We start from the raw sequence: 21,425 nt of genomic DNA, 5'->3' as shown, positions 1-21,425 counted from the left end.
TGCTGCCCCTCTCCTCCCTTAGATATGAGTAGTTCCTTTCCTCTGGATTGTAGCCTTCTGAGTCAGATTTTTAATTGTGTCCCTTTCCTGACATCTAAATACTTACAAATATTTCCCCAATCTTCCAAGAAAATACTACCCTGTATATCTCTGCCACTTGAACATTTGTTCACCCTGGCCCATCTGTAAGTCCTCAGGGACAACGACTGTTGTTTTAATCCCCTCAAAGGCTACCAGATCTGATGGTTTGCTCCCAGTGTGGTCTTACATTATAAATACACAACTGATTTTGAGGGGTTATCTAGCTAAACATTCAGGCACGACAACCCAACATCCACAGCAGAGAGCTCCAATGAGGCTACTTTAACAAGGTTAGAGAAAATGTGTATGGGGAGAAAAAAAAAAAAAAAAACTATGCATGGATTTCAAAAGTTTTTTGCACCAAAATAAAAACGTACATTTAAATTCCATTTTTCCTAGAACTTTTTTTTTTTTTTTTGATAGGCAGAGTTAGTGAGAGAGAGAGACAGAGAGAAAGGTCTTCCCTCCATTGGTTCACCCCCCAAATGGCCACTACGGCCGGCGCACTGCACCAATCTAAAGCCATGAGCCACGTGCTTCCACACGGTCTCCCATGTGGGTGCAGGGCCCAAGCACTTGGGGCATCCTCCACTGCCTTCCCGGGCCACAGCAGAGAGCTGGACTGGAAGAGGAGCAACTGGGACAGAATCCGGTGCCCCAACCTGGACTAGAACCCGGGGTGCTGGCACCGTAGGGTGGAGGATTAGCCTAGTGAGCCGCGGTACTGGTCTTTCCTAGAACTTTTTGAAACATGCTTGTATTACTAAGATCTCCTAAAGATTCAAACTCTATGAAAAATTGTGAAAGGTTGTTACTTAGTGTCTGAAAACTCCTTTAAAGTTTGGGACTACTCACTGTGCAGATTAAACTTTTATCTCATTTCAAAAGAGATGTACAAGTGCTGTTCACACTCAGTTGAAGATGGCCTCATACCCCTGAAGTACTTATTCATCTTTTCCCTTGACCTCTTCATCTTGATGGGAATATCTCAATTCCTTTTATCTTTTCCACATAGATGATATTTTTCAATGCTCTAATCCTCTCTGTGATGCTCTTCTGAATCATTTCCACGTTTAGTTGGGTGGTCTTAAATTAAACAAGCTATAAGAATTAGTGTGGCAGCAAAAGATTCCTAACATCTACTTTTTTTTTTTTTTTTTTTTTTACTGCATCCCAGTGTTTGTTTTAAAAATATACTACTACAGGGGTGGGCATTTGGCATTGATGCGGCTTGGACGTCCACATTCCACATCAGTGTGTTTGGGTTCGAGACTTGGCTCTATTCCCGGTTCCAGCTTCCCGCTAATGTACACCCTGGGAGGCAGCAGCAGGTGGTTGGTTCCTGCCACCTGTGTAGGAGACCTGGATTGAATTCCTGGCTCTTAGTTTTGGCCTGGCCTACCACTGGTTATCACAGGCATCTGGGGACTGAGCCATTAGATGGAGCATTGATCGCTCTCTCTTTTTAAAATACATAAATAAAATATACTAGAATGTTGCCTGGTAAAAGAAAAACTGTCCCAAACTTGTTTGTATGATGTTACTTTGAACCTCCTCCCTAAAAGAAATCAGGAATAAAATGTTTAAGTAATGGATTCTCATGAACTTTAATGACAGTAAAACTTATTCTGGGAAGTTAGTTACCACCCACACAGTACAACGGCTGTCAAAAAAGAGTTTAGTGATCTTTAACCAAATATTATTTTTCCAGTGCCAAATCTAATGATGTTCTAAGCATTATCTCTTTTTTTTTTTTTTTTTGATAGGCAGAGTGGACAGTGAGAGAGAGAGAGACAGAGAGACAGGTCTTCCTTTGCCGTTGGTTCACCCTCCAATGGCCGCCGCTGTAGGCGCACTGCAGCCGGCGCACCACGCTGATCCGATGGCAGGAGCCAGGTGCTTCTCCTGGTCTCCCATGGGGTGCAGGGCCCAAGAACTTGGGGCATCCTCCACTGCACTCCCGGGCCACAGCAGAGAGCTGGCCTGGAAGAGGGGCAGCCGGGACAGAATCCGGCACCCTGACCGGGACTAGAACCCGGCGGCGCAAGGCGGAGGATTAGCCTATTGAGCCATGGCGCCGGCCCTAAGCATTATCTTTTGCTCTAGATAATATCCTTATGCAAAACCAATCTCTGAATTAGCCTACTAGAGAGCTTTCCTTACAGCAAGTTTGCTATAAAAGTTTTATACATATTAATAACTAAATTGTTTGTCAGTTTTTAAAATGTAGGTATCAGCAATGTATTTTTGTCAACTTTTTTGTAATACAAGTATGAGTAACTTTTTTCCTTTGAAGGAAGAGACAGTAAATGCTTAAGCTTCACACGTGCACAAGTGCTGTATGCTACTTTTTTCAGTAGCTGTATGCTACTCTTCAAAAATGTAAAAACAGTCTCAGCAAGTGAGCCATGCAGAAGACCAAATGATCTGAGCCAGTTGGTCCAACCTGTTGTGAAGGTCTTGGAAGGCCCATGGAGACCTGCTCACCTCAAGAGAGCAGAATGGTTGGCAGCCTGGATCACGGAGCTTCATGGCACGTATGCTACTGAGATCCAACGTGTTCCTGTCTGGTCCGTGGCTTTTTCACTGAGGGCAATTTTCACACTTGAATGTCAAAGCCTAAAGGCCACTGAGGGGACTCTGTTCTATTGGGCTTAAGGTGACTTGCCATGTAAGCTAGAGTCTGGAGAGTTGTATGGGTCTTAAGAATTGGGTGAACCTGGGTTTGGAGTTAAAACTGAACACAGCAGTACACAGCACTATTTCTGTATGTGAAGGAGGTAAGCAAAGAAGTCAAATATAGATCCCAAAATCTCTGTCCTGGGTTTTACATGTGAGGACTTCCAAGGTCAGTGTCGTGTATTTGATACATTTCATGGACAATTGTTTATTATGCTTATATTACTAGGAAATAACCAAAGCCCTTAGAAAGATAGCCTAGGGTGAGCATGCATACATTGTTTTAAAAAGTATCAAAAACCAGTAAAGGAAGAGCAGTCTATGTTTTCAATGTAATACTGAAAAAGAATTTAACTCTCTCACCCTGGGATTACTGAGGGAAAATATGCCCTTTTTTTGACTTGTTAATTATAGATTAAATTACAGACCTGTAGATTTATGGTCAGTAGGAAAGAAAACTCAACAGGTTATGGTTTTCATTTCTCTGGTACATCTCCTAGTTTTATATCTAACCAAGTAATGTTATTTTAACATTCTTTTAAAAATAATTCCTTGAATACTCTTTGAACAAATTTTGCCATCCTGCTGGCTCCTTCATTTACGAGTTAAATAAATCTTTGACATGTTTATTCTATATTTGTACAAAAGTCATGTTTAACTTTTTGAAAATTATCCTTTGACAACATTCACAGAAGTCTAAAGTTAGTTTATGTTTGGCCTGCAGTGGGTTTGATTTTGTATATATTTGCATCTGTATTTGCATTTTGTCTGTATGAGAGGTCTTCAAAAAAACTCACAAAAAATGCATACTGTAAAAAAAATATGCAAAGATTTTTAAAAATGTTGGCACCCAAAAAACTTTTAAATTCCATTTTCCTACACACTTTTGGAAGTACCCTTAAACGTAGGGATTAAGGATTTCTGTACATAAGTGGTTATTTATAGAGTTCTGGTTTTATACATACATATACACATACATACATACAGCTATCTGGTCAGCTTTCAGCAGCTCTTTGGATAATTCTTAACTAGAGGTTTAAGTCCAAAATTTAAGTTTGTTTTTTTTTTTACTAGCAATTTAATTTGCAAACAACTAAGAGTAAATTACACAAAATGTGAAGTTCAATCGATATTCCTGATAACAATAAATACCTGGACAAATTAAACAATTTTGTTACATTTCATTAAAAAGATGAATAAATGTCTGAGTACTGATTTTATTCTGGTTTGGGATATGATGTAAAAATCAAACCTCATTTACATCAAAATGTCAAACATAGTCACCATACGACTCAGCAGTTCCACTTTCACACATATTTATTCAAGAGAAATAAAAACATATGTCCACACAAAAAAATGTTCACAAATAGCTCCAAAGTGGAAACAACCTAATTGTCAATCAACTAATGAATGGATAAACAAAGTATGGCCTGTCCATGCAATGGAATATTATTTCACAATGAAAAGAAATACAATATGATACATACTACAATGTGTTGGAGACTCAACTATATGCTCAGTAAAAGCAGCTAGTCACACAGGCAAAATGATCACATTGTGTGATACCATTCACATGAACTCTCCAGAGTAGGCAGAAAATCAAAGAGCAGCTGCCTGGAGCTTGGGAGAAGTGGAGAATATGTTGAGATTAGGGCAGGGGTAGCTAATGAGTACAGGTTCCTGTATGAGATGATAAAAATGTTCTAAAATTAGATTATGGTGATGGTTGTACAATTCTATATTTAAAATTTTTGAATATACTGTAAACAAATGTCATAGAATGCAAACTGTATATTAATAAATGTCAAGATATGCTCATATTTTAGCTTGTACAATTAGTTCATACATTGTCACTCATGCTATCGGTTCTCTGAGAGAATACTATTTTATTGGAAGATGCTAACTTCCTTATATTTGTCTCATAGATCAGATAGGTAATCGTTATTTAAACTAAAAATTTGAGATTGTGGATGCGCTCAACAACATCAAATTAAAACCAGTGTCTCTTTCTTTGGTGGCTGTTAATTTTTGCTAATGCTATAGTAATGTGAATAACGGAATGCTGTGTTTCTAAGTTTTGTTTTTATTAAAAGATTTATTTGTTTGAAGGCAGAGTTACAGAAAGAGAGATACAGAGAGAAAGATCTTTCATTTGTTGGTTCACTCCCCTACTGGCAGCAACAGTTGGGACCGGGCTGGGCAGGACTTTTCATCTGGGTATTCCATGTGGGTGTAGAGCCAGAAGCTTGGGCCAACTTTTGCTGCTTTCCTAGGTGTTTTAGCAGGGAGCTGGATCAAAAGTGGAGCAGATGGGACACAAACCAAAGCTCATATGGGATGCCAGTGTCAGGCAGCAGCTTAACCTGCTACACCACAATGCTGGCCCCTCTCATAAGTTTTTAATATGAAGTGATTATGTCATTTTTAAGTCATGATATAAATTGTAATTCAAGATAATTAATTTTAAGACAAAGACTAATATTAAAATCAGACAATTAATTGGCAAAATAATTATCATACAATAGTTTAAACCTGTGAATCATAAAACACATGCATAGTTTGTTGTTCATAACACTTAAATAAGAGCATAATCACTGTTTTACAATATGCTTTCAACAATGCTTTTTTAAAATTTTAAAAGCTGAAATTCAACATTTTAAAAATTGCCATATACCATTATTTGGCCTATGTGATTTACATGAAAACCATCAAGACAAAATTAATTATTTTTAAAGTAATGAAGTAGAATAGGTAATTAAAGAAATAAAAATTATTTTAGATATGGTCTTCTCTATTTAAATTTTAAGGAATTTGTTTATTTGAGAGGCAGAGAACAGGGAAACAGACAGACCCCATCTCTTGGCTTCACTCCTGATTTCGCTATCTCCAATTTGCTGCTAAGCTCATCCCATGGATTTCTCATTCCAGAATTTCTATGTTGTTGTAGTTTCTATTTCTTTGGTGAGAGATCTTATTTGTACATCCATGATGACTATATTTCTTATACATAACTATAACAGCAATTTAAAATCATTTTCTACTAATTCTTACACTTGGATAGTCTCGGAGCTAATTTTTAATGACTATTCTTTATGTGATTACTGGTTAGACTTTCTTGTGTATTTTCATGTCTAAAAATGTGATTTTACACCAGCTATTGTGGATGAGGTGTTACAGAAATTGTGAAGCTTGTTTTCGTCATCTGAAAGGCTTGAGTTTAGTTTTGGCAGGCCCTTAACCTGCTTATAATGAAACTGAAGTCTGTCTCACCTAGGTGGGAAGCTCGTGAAACAGCTGTGCAGGTCATCCCAGCTTCTACCTGCTGTTGTCAGTGAAGCTCCATGGATTCTCACCTCCCAGGAGCAGTTCTTGGGTCAAGCAAAGGTTTAGAAAGAGTTCATGTAGGTAGATTTGAGGGCTCTCCATTTGATGTAACTTTCTTGTCCCAAAGATTCCCCTCTCACCTTCCAGCTGCTGTGGAAGGCTCACACGGCAAACTGACTTTTCAACTGTGATGTCTGGGATGAGATTCAGCAGCTCTGGATCACAGGATCTGGATGACCTTTCAAGATCAAGGCCATAATTCAAATCTCATCCACTGCATTGGATGAGACAGTTCCTCTCAAGTTCCTACGTGCTTCTGATTGCCTTCCCATGCCTTCGGATATCTGGGTTTTATGTCTGACTCAGAGTTTGTAATGTTACATTCTTCAGAGTTAACTGATAAAAGCTATTCCATTATTTATATTTCATTTTTCGAAAGGCCTTCAGTAAAGCCCCCCTTTTTTCCTTCTTAGATGATCTCTAATCCCTAATATATCAGGTTACTTCAGTGCATTTGTGACATATCTTTATTAACAAACCTCTAAAAGTAAAAGACTTCTAGGGGCTGTTACTGTGGCATCTTGGGTAAAGCCACCACCTGTGGCGCCAGCATCCCATATGGGCACCAGTTCTACTCCCAGCTGCTCCATTTCCAATCTAGCTCGTTGCTAATGAGTCTGGGAAAGCAGCTGAAGATGGCCCCTGCTACCCACGTTGGAGATCTGGAAGAAGTTCCTGGGTTCTGGCTTCAGTCTGGCCCAGCCCTGGCCATTGCAGCAGTTTGGGGAGTGAACCAGTGGTTAGAAGATCTCTCTCTCTCTCTCTCTCTCTCTCTCTGTTAACTCTGTCTTTCAAATAAATAAGTAAATAAGTCTTTAAAAAAACTAAAAGTCTTCCAACTTAAACATCTCTTGATTATTGGTGATGCATGCAACTACATCACAATTTCAATCTCTGGTGGGTATATTATCAAATAATACTGCAAATGTCAGAAACCCAGTTTTAGAAGTAGAGGGATTTCTACTCCACAGGAGCACACTCTTTAGAACTCTGGAACTCATAAAATTTCCAGTATTTCTCACCACAAAGGAAAACATCCTCTATGAAGTGAACATAGGAGAAGCTGTAGGTACTATTAGAGATACTCGGGAGAACGTAAAGATAAATCTTTCAATAACTGGAGTTTAAGGGGCTAAACTTAGAGAAACAACTGGCTTTAGATAAATTTTATTTATCCTAACTGTACCTAAAAACAATAAAAACTTATTTGTAGAAAACTCCACCATCATGGAATCTATGATTTTCTAGAAAATGGGTCACATTTTATGTTTGCCTAGCACACAAAACTGTGCAGAACAGCAGTCATTATCATGCTAAGACCCTTTACTGCTCTTGGTCAAATGTCTCTATGCCCAGCTTCCCTCAGAATCTGTCTGCGCTAGCATCTGGCCTACACCAGTTAGGACAACCAGGTCACACATCAGGGTACCTGTGTTCAATACCCCGTTCTGGCTCTTGATTCCACCTTCCTGTTAATTCAGACACTGGGACGCAGTGGTGATGGCTCAAGTTACTGGGTTTCTATCACCCACAGCAGAGACCTGGATTGAGTACCTGGCCACCAGCTTCAGCCTTACCCAAATCCAGTCACTGCAGGCGTTTGACGCTGAACTAGTGGATGAGAGTGCTCTTGTACACACACTCTCTCACACACACAATAAATAAATATTTTTAAAAGAAGGATTTTCTTCTTCCTATCACTATAGTTACTTAAGCCTAATTTGTAATATGCTGCGCCAGAAGTGTCACATTTAGATATGAATTTAGTTTGAAATTAGAATTTCACTACTGAGGACAAATGCTACTTTCATAAATGTGACAGAACCTATGCTGTTGTCCCTGGGTACTAGCCTGGTGCCTATTCTATGTACCAGATAATCTCAATTTTTCAGGCAGTAAAGAATATAATTCCCTAGCAAGATAAGAATCTGAGGAAAAAATAAGGTCACCCCCTCAAAAAAAAAAAAAAAAAAAAAACCAGATCCCACAGTCATAACTACTATAGGCACAATCTGATGAGGCAAATCACGTATTTCTTGGGTTTGGGCATTGGAGTAGACAAGCTGAGAGGGAAAAAAGACTATTTCTCAACTGAAAGAAGCAAGCTAAAATACAATTCTAAGGATTTTACAAAGCCTCCATAATATCATATGGTAGTGACCTAGACCACACAAAATAGTTTAAATAGCTTAATAAACATCTCTTTGTTTCTTTTAAAAGAAAACATGCTGAATAAGATGAATAAAATATAAAATCCATATACTATATGAAATAGATAATACTGAAACACTGTTGGTTTAGATTATGCTTTGAAGGTTTTAATGTAGAAAATAAGTACACACTATTCTCAGTGTCTACACAGTTACTGCTGTTAGTAGAGACCGTGAATGTAAAGTACTTATATAAATGAAGTAATCTAAAAAGTGAATGAATGTTTAACAAATTCACTGACCTTAATACAAAAATAGAATGGGACGCCTGCATTTTTCCTTGACCAAGACGATTTGCAAAGATAGTCTAAATTGAGTGCCTTTTTTTTTTTTTTAAAAAAAAAAAAAAAGTAATCATACTTGATCTGAGACAGAACCTGTTTGCAAGTAGAATTCACAATCATCTTCTGTGGAGAAATCAGACTTGCTGATAAAAAGCTTAAGCAATTTTCTGACTAACTATAATGGGAATAAGCCTTGTTCTTGGAAATCGGTTCCCTAACCATCCAGTTGACTGTCAGCTGGGCGTACTCAAAGTCTAGAGACCTTTAACTCACATTTTTAATCTAGTCTACCAATATCTAGCCACTCGTATCTTTACTTAGTGGCTCTAAGAATGGATTTTTATACAAACCTACCTGAAATCTTCTCTATATAATGGTAAAATACAATTATGACATGATTATTTGTGCAAAAAGTGGTTTTTCCCCTTATACTCTATGAGTTATTTATCATAACCTCCTTAGGAATAACTTTATTTTTGTTCTGATGGCATATAATCTTTCTTCATCCTGCATTTCACTCAATATTAATTCAGAAAATATTTATTGATCTTCTGCTAGATGTTGTACACTTCTAAATACTGGTGATACAGCAAAGAACACAACAAGACAAATACCTAGTAGATTTTTATGGTTTGTTTGCTTATTACTTTTTCTTCAAGGTACCTCTTAGCACTTTCTTTTTATTGAATTTAATTGCTTGACTTTCTACTATTGCCTCTCATTTTAATTTAATTTTGCTAGACTCATTTTAAAGCCTTGCTTCATCACCAAGGCACTGTATGCATCATGGAGTCACTTACATAAACATCAGGTATATGTTTTCTATTATGTTTTCCATATCCTTAAATAAAATGCTGAAACACTCACTAGCTCCTCAACTGATAACCACTTTCTGGTTACAATGATCCACATAGCTGTGCATGAACTAGGAAGTTATGTGTTCTAGACAGTATTTCCTAACTTTACTGATAAGTACATTACACCGGACATTGCTAATGTCAAAGGAGATAATATAAATCAATCTGACAATGTTTTCCAAATGAAGCCACTCTCATAGTTATTTTTAAGGGTGTTATTAATTAAATAATCTACTGCAGTATTTGTTTACAAGTTGTATTTATAGATTATACCTTTCCTATCTGCAAAAAGATTTTTCATCATGTTTCTAATTTTTATAAGCCTCAAAGACATTTGAGAAAGACTAATTAGTAATTTTCATTGATTTTGACAAATTCTCAAAAAAACACAGTGTGAACTCACAGGACCCATAAGTTTTGATGTATTTAGCTTATTCAGAGACTTTTTCCTGGGATTTACTTTGATGTCCTGACCTCATATTTTACATGCTTACTCCTAATTTATAATTAGTTATGTGCTTTCTGCTAATTTCCAATCACATAAAGACATATTTACATATAAAAGTAAATACAAGTATTTTATGTCCCCATTAAGAAGAATGATTTATAATTACCCAAGTCTGATCAGAAGAATTTAAAATAATGGAAGAAGAATTGGATAGACTTCAGGATAGTAAGTAAAAAAAATGCTACCATAACATAAACCATTAAATCTTTATAACATGACTATTTCTTGCGTGGATTGTCCCAGTTAATTTATGAGGGCTGTGGATATAGCAGACACCAACACAGATGTGGCCTTTGCCCACAGGGGAGTTTTACTGTCACTCCAAAAATCAGACAGACACAAAAGAAGTTGAAAAACAAACTTAATGGGGCTGGCACAGTGGCACAGTGGCACAGTAGGTTAATCCTCTGCCTGCAGCATCGGCATCCTATATGGGCGCCAGTTCTAGTCCCAGATGCTCCTCTTCAGATCCAGCTCTCTGCTGTGGCCTGGGAAAGCAGTGGAAGATAGCCCAAGTCCTTGAGCCCCTGCACCGGTGTGGGAGACTGGAAGTAGCTCCTGGCTCCTGGCTTCAGATAGGCCCAGCTCTGGCCATTGCAGCCAACTGGGGAGTAAACCAGTGGACGGAAGACCTTTTTCTCTGCCTCTCCCTCTCACTGTCTGTAACTTTACCTCTCAAATAAATAAAATCTTTTTAAAAAATGAAAAACAAACTTATTTTTGGAGGTTTGAGGTAGAGGAAAGGGCGAAGAACAATGTGGTTAAAATAAGCTGGAGGAGGGGTCGGCACCGTGGCTCACTTGGTTAATCCTCCGCCTGCAGCGCCGGCATTCCATGTGGGCGCTGGGTTCTAGTCTGGGTTGCTCCTCTTCCAGTCCAGCTCTCTGCTGTGGCCCAGGAGGGCAGTGGAGGATGGCCCAGGTGCTTGGGCCCCTGCACCTGCATGGGAGACCAGGAGGAAGTACCTGGTTCCTGGCTTTGGATCAGCGCAGCGCCGGCTGTAGCGGCCATTTGGGGAGTGAACCAACAGAAGGAAGACCTTTCTCTCTCTCTCTCTCTCTCTCTCTCTCTCTCTCTCTCACTGTCTGTAACTCTGACAAATAAATTAAAAAAAAATTAAAAAAAAATAAGCTGGAGGAGGTGAGAGACGAGTTGGTCTGGGGGCAAGGAGCATGGCAGGGCACGACAGACTCCAGACGCTGCAAGAAGCTGAGGTGTAAAGAAGGTGTGACCTGGTCTGCTGGTCCTTGCTGCTCCCGAAATCAGACCTCAGGAGCCCTGGCTTGTGTTCCTTGGGGAGCCTGAATAAGGAGTTGAATAGAAAACAACCAAGAGCGACTTCAGGGGCCTCACTTCCCCTTCCCAAATACCTACTTGCTGTGAAGTGAAATCTCTGAGATAGAGCACAATGTTTTATAAGTGTAAATAAGTGGCTTTTAATACTATGCCTGTAATATAGACAATTTATGCTCACATATATCTGACCAGTCACAAGAATGAATGGATAATATCAGAACATTCTCAGCATCACAGGAATAAATAAAGGGTGTTGAGCATCTGAAGGCAACGGAGGGCTTTCCAACTAGGAGACAAAGGGATGTGGGGAGAGGAAGCTTTGGGAAACAACTTTAGAAATTTAAGAGTTTTGCTAATGTAAACTTGAGACAAGAAGGAGTCTTCCAATTTTTATGTATACATTTCAGGTTAAGAGCCAAATATGTCTTCTTTATGGAAGAAAACTTAAGCAACCTAATTCCAGAGGATTCATAAATGAAGGTCTCCTAAGCATTCACATAAAATATATTAGTTTACTGACTTTCATTTCTTCTTTGCTCACCTATGGCCCTTCTGTGATGCTACACTATGTGTTTTCAATAGAGGGAAATAGTACAGAAAGTAATACATAATTATGCCACACTGTGTTTTCAATAGTGAGACAATCTTGCCCCTAGCAAAAATTGGGAAGGTGGGGTAAAAACAACCTTGGTTCTATGGTTTGGATAATGGCTCGCCAACTGGCAGCAGTTCATAAACAGACCAAGTGTCTGTGGTATTACACCTTATCAGCTCGCAGACTGAGGGTGTTAATGAAACAAGGTTGGAGAGGCATTCCTCTAGGAGCCCCATGTTGTCTTCTCCAGTGCTTCAATGCCTTGGGCTGTCTTTTGATTTAGCCAAACTAACTTTCCTTCTTGCTTTGCCTTCAAGTGTACTCTGGGATGGCAGCTTTTGCTCTTTTGGGTCCTTGCAAAGATTCCCTAAAGAATCTATAGTTCTCCTGAATTCCTTCAACTCAAAACATTTCAGGCATCTGGAAGGCTTTCAGTTGTTGCCCTAAGCTTTAAAATGTTTTTCTTAAAATTGATTTTTGAATTTGTCAATTCTTCCTTTTCTTTTATGAATCCTCATCTTCGGATTCCTTATCACCATTTCTCTACTCAATTAGATACACCATTGACTAGAGAAATACATGTTTAAAGAATGTCCATTCAACACCAGAAAATCATCTTTGCATTTATTTATTCCTAAGGCTTGTGACAACGTGTTACACCTCTAAGTACATAGTCTCAGGGGTTATCTGTTTCATGTCTGATTTTAGGAAAGAGTTTAGTAGTTCTCTATCTTTTTATGATAAGGAAATTTTGACAACTATCGCATTACCCTCTTGTCTTTCTGTGGTAGGCTCCAGGAGGAGATGGAAGTACAGTGATATCTTAAGATGTTCAAGGTCACATTCCTTTCACTCCTGTCGAATACTTTGACCCCACAGTTGAGTTCCTATTTCTACAGGCCATTAGCGACAAATATCTAGCTAGCTTCAATCACACATTGTAATCGTCATGCTTCATTTCTTTTGCTGCTTCATTTTTGTTTTTTCCTGCTCCTCCTATTTGTGGTAACACTGCCTGGGACTTTCACTTGCGCTTTTCATTTTCACTTTTCACTGTAGCCTCCCACTGTGCCATGATTAGTCCTAACTCCTAACAAGGGGCTTTGAAATTTTTTGCTCCTGAACTCAACCTCTCTGAGAGATGTCTTCCTTCTTCTCAGATAAGGTCTCTTCCTAGTTAAAGAAATCCATTTGGACTATCACTTCATCTAAAATGCCAAATACTGCTGATGTGCTCAATATATTTGCAAGTTACTGAAGTTATTATACCACCACTGGAACAATTTATTAATGAGACATGGCTGCTAATGGCCAAGACTTTAAGAATTACGGTCTCCCAGTAAATTTCATACAAGCTAAACTGGCAGGGAAGGCTAGAATGAACAAGTCTCAAAATAATAAAGAAGGTGCCAGTAACAATCATGTAATAGAGACAAATAACATGGGTGTCTTTCCTAATTACTTTAAGAACATCTTTCAGAGTATCTGACTTGTCTTTCATTCAGGAAATAGAATCATCTATGTGTTATCCAAAACAAAGACTATCAAGAAATAGAAAAATATCCCTGATCTCAAAGCATTTACAGCTTTCATAGTATATTATGAGAAGACCACAAAAATAAAATATGTTAAAGCAGTGGGTGTACACGTTGTCTAAGTTATAAATGAACTGACAAAGGATTTAGAGGGAGGCATATGGGCTCAGGAAGGAAATGGCATTTAGGCTAGGCCTTGAAGGAGATACAGAATTTCAGCTGGTAGGAGCTTGATCAAGAGACAGGAATGCGGTGGGGAGATAACAGTATTGTCATGGTGTCCTGTGTGATAAGCAAGACTGAGTGATCAAGAGAGGCAGAAAACAGGAAAATGTGTTAGCCAAAAATACAAATTCCAATCCATTGAAATACTTCTAGTTAATTTGTTCTAAGAATTATGCAGAGAAAGGGATAGGCAAAACTACAAAAGGTGAGTACATGTTTCCAAGTCAAGACTTCAAAAAGATAAAGATGCTAAAAACTGGATTAGTCCTTTGGATTCCTGTATGAGGAATGAATCAGTGAAGGCACTGACTAATCACTGGATGCATGTAAAGTATGCATAAAGTGAAACACAGCAGAAATCTCAACCATTGCTGGCACACAGTGGTATCAATCCTTACTCCGCCCTCATCAGGCGTCAGGAGCTGTCCTTTATATGCACTCACTGTGACACTTAATTCGCAAAAAGATCCCCCAGGCAGGCTTTATTAACCTCGTTACATACAGGAAACTGGCACTCGGGGAAGTTCCATAATGTGAGCTCACTTGAACTTCTACTGGATAGTACAGCCAGACTTTGATGCCAGTCAGTCATTACGGTGAGTCAACAATAAATGTATGTAGGTGAAAAAAATCTGTGGGTAATGGTAAAAAGTATGCCAGTAAGAACGAGGAGGCGTCTCAGTCAGCTACTAGTGTTGTTGTATGGTCTTCCACAAGTCACAAACTCTGAGCTTCTTTCTTCTTTTGTAAAATGTGTTTGGCACCATCCACCTTAGGGATTTATAGTAAGAATCTGAGATAATGTGTTAGGGACCCGGAGCAGCTAAACCATATTATAGCAACATGCCAGACCAAATCATTAACATGATGCTTGGCAAAACAAATATAGTTTCTACCTCATTTCATTAAGTTTTAAAAGCTTACTTAGTTATGTTCTTTATTTATTTGAAGGAGGGAGAGAGAGAGAGAGCGAGCGCTCTCATCTGCCAGTTTATTCCCCAAATGCCTACAACTGACTGGACTAGGGTGGGACAGCAACAAAACTGGGAGCCAGTAACACAAAGCAGGTCTCCCCTATGAGTGACAGGAACCCAAACAATTGAGCCATCACTGCTGTCTCTCGGGGTCTGCAGGATGAGAGAGTGAAGAGTTACAGCCAGGTATTGCATGCAAAACCCAGGTATTTTGATATGGGATGCAGTGTCTTAACCACTAGGCTAAACATTCATTTCATTTTAGACTTGGGCTACAGGTGACAATGATATTAAAATACTACTACTACAGACTGTTAAAAATCATTTTTTGGTAAAAAAAATTGGACCTTTGGAGTAGAAATGTTTCCAACTTCATAATGCTTTCAAAATATAAAAATGGGGCAGGAGTTGGTGCAGCAGTTAACATACTGCTTGGGATACCAGCATCCCACATCAGAGTGCCTGGATTCTAGTCTTGGTCCTGCTTCCAATTCCAGCTTCCTGCCAGGGTGCACCTTGGATGGCAGCAGGTGATGGCTCAAGTACTTGGATTCCTGCCACCCACCAGGGTGACCCAGATTGAGTTCTGGGCTCCTGGCTTCAGCTTGACTCAGCCCTGGCTGTTGTGGGTATTTGGTGAGTGAGCCAGTGGATGGAAGTTCTCTTTGTGTCTCTTTCTCCCTTCCCTCCCACCCGCCCCCATCTTTCAAATACATAGAAATAATTAGTGATAAAAGATATACTTCATTAGTGGAAAAGTATTAATTTCCTTTACAGTTCCTAATGCATTTTTCTCACTAAAAGCATTCCCTTTAAAAACACATTTCATTAAATAAAGAGCAAATGCAATCTGAGAAAGAAGACACTGGTACTATTAACAAAGGCTTTGAAAATTCTACTAATATGAAACTTGTTCAATGTGCTTGCTACCTCTGATATAATCACTGGGTTGTGGGACCTATCTGTGGTCAAATCTATTGTGCTAATGGTAGAAAATATTCACCCTTGCAAAACTACTCCCCCCTTCCCTCAAAGGAGACAAATCAACCCCAAGAGGGGATTTAAGTTACTCACCCCAAAGCAAAGCAAGTCAGAGTTACACAAGCAATTTGGATATCATAGATTAGAGGTGTATGAATCTAACTGTGGTCTCTGTCCACACATCCAACAGGGTTGACGATTCTAAGCAATTTTTGTCAAGCTCAGATTACTTTTTGGGTTTACAAGTTGTCCACAAATCGTTAAAAAAAAAAAAAAAAGCAGGGCATGTGTAAATGTGTCGAGGTGATGGCGCTGGCAGGTTGGCAGTGCTGTGCACACTGCACTCATGTCTAGTCCACGCAGCATCTTAGGGCTCTGTCCAACACTCGTCGGAAGCCAGCCCATACCTGTCCGGAAATGGGATGGATGCTCAGGGCCTCCGGGCCTCGGACCTGTAGGAAGTGTGTGACCAAGCTAGGACGGCTGCTCCCTTTACCTGTGATTCTCCATCCCTCTCTCCGTTCCCCTACAAAGAGGGCGTTAAATAGGGTCCTTGAAGCCTGCCTCTGGCAAAGGCCAGCGCCCCACAAAGATGGATTGGGTCTTAATTTTCACTCAAAGGAGCACGGGAACCTTAAAATGTTTCCTAACTGGGCTGCTACAAGTTTACAATGCTCCAGGAATTTGAGACCACGAGAAGTTTGGCCCCAGCGGTCTGAAATATCCTCATTAGGACGTGGGCTAGGTGCCTGCTCCCTGCACAGCTAGGTGCCTGGCGAGGTTCATTAGAAACTATCGGGACTCACATGGGCAAGCACGGTGGGGGAGGGAGCCGGGAGAGATCCGCGTGCCCACAGGGCACGTCCCGAGGTGCCAAAGAGGCCAACTCCATCCCCAACCAGCCCGATGCCGGGAACCAGCTGGAAAACGGAACGATCGGTCAGCCTCGGTTTGGGACGAAGGAAGCGGTCATGGCCTCAACCGCTGGCCTAGACACCTGGCTTCTAGGGCCCGCCCGCCGGGCAAACCCTTCTCCCTTGTGGTCCTGCAGGTGAGCAGACCGTGGTGCTCATTCCAGACCTTCTCCTGCCTTTGCCTTCGCAAAAGTGGCTCGGGGGGCGGCGAGGGGAGCAGAGACCGGGAAGGACAGGCCCCGGGGTCTCGGGGATTTTCTCGGCAGCCAAGGACCGCGCTCGCCCCCGGCCGTGGCCGCGCTTTCTGCCCGCGTGCCCCCTCCCCCAGCCCCGGTCCACAGAACCTGCCGCGGCCGCGCCGCGCTTCGCGCCAGCCTGGGGTCCCTGGCGCGGACGCCGGGGCGAGCGAGGCATGGGTGGGGTAGGGGTAGGCAGGCTCCTGAGCCGTAGCAGCCGCTGGCTCCGGAGACCACAGTCCGCCGCCGGTCCCGGAGCCGGGAGGAGGCAGCGACGGGACCGAGGCAGGGCGAGTCGTGGCCCCGCGCGCCTAGCGGACTGAGCCTGCTGGCCCGCTGCGGGCCGCCCCTCTCCATCCCTCCGTGGCTCCCGCCCTTACCTCTGGGCGCGAGGGTGCCGGCTGGAGAGGGTGCTGGGTGGCGGCGAGCTGGCTCCTGCTGGGGCTCAGCGGCGGCCAGCGACGGCGGGGTCGCCGGCAGGGCCGCTGCTCATGGCTCGGCGCGCCCGGAGCACTGCGGCCGGGGCCACGGCGGCGCCTCCCTCCTCGTCCTCTTCGCGGGCTCCGAGCCGGGACGCAGCTAACGCCCCAGCCCCGCAGCCCTCCTCCCCTCCGCCTCCCCGGCCGCGGACGGAGCCGCCCCGCGCCTCCAGCGCCGCCCCGCGCGCAGCCGGGCCAGCGGCAGCCAGCGCCGCCCAGCGCCCGGCCCCGGGGTCGCCGCCACCGCCCGGCGAGCGGAGTCGGCTGTGCCAGCCCCGCTGTGACGCAGGCCGCGCTGCCCGGGAACTTCCTCCCCTGCGGAGACCACCCGGCGCCGTCCGGGACCGGCCAGCGGGGCTGGTCGTCGGCCGCTGGAGGCTTTGTTCAGGACGAGGAAAGAAGTCCTGGCGCCGGGCGGCCACCGGGCCGGGGCCGCCTCTGAGACGCCCACCTGGCGGGCTGTGTCCGCGGCCCGGCGGTGTCTCCTAGCTCCTCCACCACTCATCCCTGACAATGAGCGGACAACTCGTGGCTTCTGTGCGCGCAGCGCCTGCTCCGTTACCGCAGCTCCTCCCCTGGGTGAGTTAGAGGGGAGCAGCCAACGCTAAAAATAGCCCTCTGGGAACTCCTCGGAAGACCCGGGTCAGGATGGTGATAGCCCCTCTGCCTAGGAATCCAAGGGCCCCCATAAGAACAGTGGGCAGGGGAGGCCGGGATGCACTGAGCGAGACGCAGAAGGAGCAGGTCAAAAGCCAGAGTGCCTGGACCAAGAAGCGCCTGAGCCGCCTGCCAGCCGAGCCTCCTCTCGGGCTGGAATCCCCATCTGCACCCCGAGACCGCCAGACAGGCTCCCTGCTCGGTGCGTGAGCTGCAGGTTCCAGTGAGGCTCAGTTTGCAGGCTCCGCCTACAGTCTCGCGTCGCGCCTCACGGAGTTGACGGTGCACACCCAACCCACCTGCTGCTTAGGGTGTGGGGGAGGGGTCCTTTCGCCTGTACTGCTCAGAACCCTGCCCTGGTTCCCTCGCCCAATGTCAGGATGGAAAAGCAAACTGGCGGAAAACCTTCTGCCCAGTGAAAAAAGGTACAGACAAGATTGCTAAGTAATACCGAGTCTTGTGGGAGTGCCTTAGCGGTGCTAAAAACTGAACTGTTCGTCTGCTGTAGCAGTCTGCGGAAGACGATGCATGTGAGCTTAGAGAAACTGAAGGACAACCAGTGCTCCTTGGCCGGTCGTCTGCTCTTACACAGCAGCCTCCAGGAAGCACTCACCTCGTTCACCTCATTTCTCCCCTCAAGCCAAAAGGAAAGGAACTTTGCCCAAAGGTTGTTCTCTTGGGCTTTGAATTGCTTTTCTCTTGCTCTCCCATTAAAATACTACACTTTTCCTGATTACGGTGCTGACAACCTGAAACCCCCTTAGGCCTTAGGAGATGACTCTAGGACCAGTTTTCATTAACCCAGATCAAGACAAAAATCTAAGGTGTAGCTTTCCTCCTAGTCAACAGATGGAAAAATTCCTGGAGAGTCTCTAAGGAAAGAGGCAGAGGCTGCCTGTAGCAATTTACTGAAAATTTCAAGTACCTTGTAAGACATCCAGTAGATGCAGTACTATTCTCTGAGATAACTCCAGCTCTTAAATAGCTGACACTCAGCAAGTACTGTGGGCACCAACTTCCGAGGGCCTTATTCTGCAAGTGCTTTCTGAGTGCACCTTATCCCCTTTGGACCATCGGCACCACAAGCTTAGGCATCCCTGAGATGCTCCCCTTGCTACACAATACCAAGGAACCCTGGACTTTGGACTCAGGTGAACCAGGATTAAAGCTTTGCTTTTCCCGGTTAAATTTAGGAATATTCCTGTTCCTTTCGACTTTTCCTGCATCATCAGTATTATAGGGGTAGTTTTACAGGGTGCTGTGAGAATTAGATAACACGTGTAAAGCTCCAAGGGCTGTTCCCAAAGACTTTGTAAGGACTCAAATGATATCTGCTGTTGCCTTCAAAGTAAAAGAAACAGGAACAGTGAGATAAAGTTTGGAAATACGGATTATGAATGCTCTGCAAGTGGAGTCTCCCCTCAGCTTATTGCAAAACGTTTGGTTACTCAGCACCTGCCTTTTTATAGAGCAAACTGGACAATTCTAACATATGTACAGAGGTGATTCATATGCACATTGAAGTTTGAGAGTTACTCTAAAGTCCACTATGACGTTTCACTTTTACCCACATTTTTAAGCTAGAATTTCATATTTTTTGTTGGGCTTCCAGAGTAAGTTCCCACACTCGGACTCCACATAGATACATGGTTAATTAACCATGTGCTGGTCGGCAATAAGAGGCAAAAATAGGTGTTTCTGGGCAATGCAGGGCCATGGTAAGGGGGTTGTAGTGATACAAATCTGGGCTCAAACCCTGCATCACGAGCTATGCAACCTGAGCCTCTTAATCCTTGAACTTCAGTGTCATCATCTGTGTACTGGAACATAGCTCCTCTGGCTGGTTGTAGCAAGACTTGCAGAGAATGTCTGCAATCCCTCTAGCAGGTTGTATGGAAATGATAATTAGGTTACATTGTTGTTTTGTTGTTAGCAACAAGAAACCCAGGCCGGACTGTATCATTTCTTGAAGGTATAATTTAAAAGGCCTTTCTCTGGGAAGCTTCTGCAGGTTGCAGACAAGTGTAATTCTGCCTTCCTTGTGCCCCACTGCTTAGTTGAGCCCCTATTTCAGCGCTTACTGCCATATGCTATCATTTACCTCTTTGCGCGTCTGTGTTGCTCCCAGGTCTGCGAGCCTCTGCAGGGCAGGCAGGGACTGTATCTTTTTATTCACCTCTACATCCATCAGCAGCACCTAGCACAGGACCTGGTATTACATGTTGAAAGAATGTGTTTCAAGATTCATATCAATTTTTTGTATTGCTTCTGACTTTCAATATAACTCATGGTACATGCTCTAAAACCTGAGCCCTTTAGCTCATAGAGAATTTATCTTAAAGTTATGTATTATGTAGATGTGTATGCATAAACCTTGATCTTTAACTGCTGGAATCATCCTTTTTTAAGATTTATTTTATTTATTTAAAAGACAGAGTTACAGAGAGAGGTAGAGATAGAGACAGAGGGAAAGGTCTTTCTTTCATCCATAGTTCACTCCCCAAATGGCTGCAATGGCCAGAGCCAACCCAATCCAAAGCCAGGAGCCAGGAGCTTCTTCCAGGTCTCCCATGTGGGTGTAGGGGCCCAAGGACTTGGGCCATCTTCTACTGCTTTCCCAGGCTATAGCAGAGAGCTGGATCAGAAGTGGAGCAGCCAGGACTTGAACCGGCACCCATGTGGGATGCTGGTGCTGCAGGCCTGGGCTTTAGACCAATGTGCGACAGCACTGGCCCCTAGGAATGTTCTTTAAGACAAACCTGATGTTCTTGTTTTGTTTTGTATTGAATGCCAGTTGACCTTGCCTAGTAATCATGAAAATAAAAATTTCAATTCTGAAACCCAACCACCAGCACGGTTTTACTCTGCATTCCCCGTGCATCCTGTGCACATCTGCTCCCCAGACCATGGTGAGGTTTGTGGGAAGGAACTCAATTAACAGAAAAGATTGTTGTTTTAAGTTTCAGCTGTTAACACTTTTGCAACCATTAGCACTTTCCAAGTTAATAGCTGCAAGATAAAATCCACCTTTAACAACAGTTTTGAAATCCTTGACTGTAATGCCATTAAAAATGCTAAAATGAGAGCGGGTGTTTAGCTTGGTGGTCAAGACCCAGCATCCCGAAATGGAGTGCCTTGGTTTAATTCCCAGCTCTGGTTCCCGACTCCAGCTTCATACTACTGCAGACTTGGGAAGGCAGTGATGACGGCTTAAGAAATTGGGTTCCTGCTATCCACAAGGGAGACCTGGATTGTATTCCCAGCTCCCAGCTTCACCCTGGCCCCTTGCCATTGTGGCATTTGGGGAATGAACCTGCAGGTGGGAGCATTGCATATTCTCTCTCTTTCCTCTCAGGTTTAAAACAAAACCAACAGCACAAAGTTAAGATAGGTAGAATAAAACCTTCCCTAGAAAACATTTTTTTTCCAGCAGGAAGTTTCTTGGGAGGTGACATGATCACTTGAATTTGTACCAAAGGAGACAGTGGCACCAAGGACTTAAAAACAGGAAACTATAAAACTTTGGATCA

General features: G+C 42.8%; 1 protein-coding gene and 1 long non-coding RNA gene across 4 annotated transcripts in view; one reads left to right on the top strand and one right to left on the bottom strand.

The window, feature by feature from the left end:
- Positions 1–17,247, bottom strand: part of LRRC8C (leucine rich repeat containing 8 VRAC subunit C) — a 96,156-nt gene extending 78,909 nt beyond the window's left edge. Inside the window, exon 1 of the mRNA XM_062191700.1 lies at positions 17,140–17,247. The gene's annotated coding sequence lies outside the window, so the exon portion shown is untranslated. The remainder of the gene's footprint in view (positions 1–17,139) is intronic.
- LOC133759933 (uncharacterized) overlaps positions 16,491–21,425 on the top strand; it is a 28,770-nt gene continuing 23,835 nt past the window's right edge. For 2 of the 3 annotated variants that reach the window (XR_009865937.1, XR_009865938.1), the window contains exon 1: positions 17,565–17,817. This is a non-coding gene — a long non-coding RNA (uncharacterized LOC133759933). Of the gene's footprint in view, positions 16,661–17,564; positions 17,818–21,425 lie in introns of those variants that run through there. The other variant, XR_009865939.1, reaches the window with a different exon arrangement.

The sequence above is a fragment of the Lepus europaeus genome, chromosome 5, assembly GCF_033115175.1.
Source record: "Lepus europaeus isolate LE1 chromosome 5, mLepTim1.pri, whole genome shotgun sequence".
In the NCBI taxonomy this organism is placed as follows: domain Eukaryota; kingdom Metazoa; phylum Chordata; class Mammalia; order Lagomorpha; family Leporidae; genus Lepus; species Lepus europaeus.
Note: the sequence above shows the minus strand (reverse complement) of the source record. Positions and strands in the feature narration are given on the sequence as shown.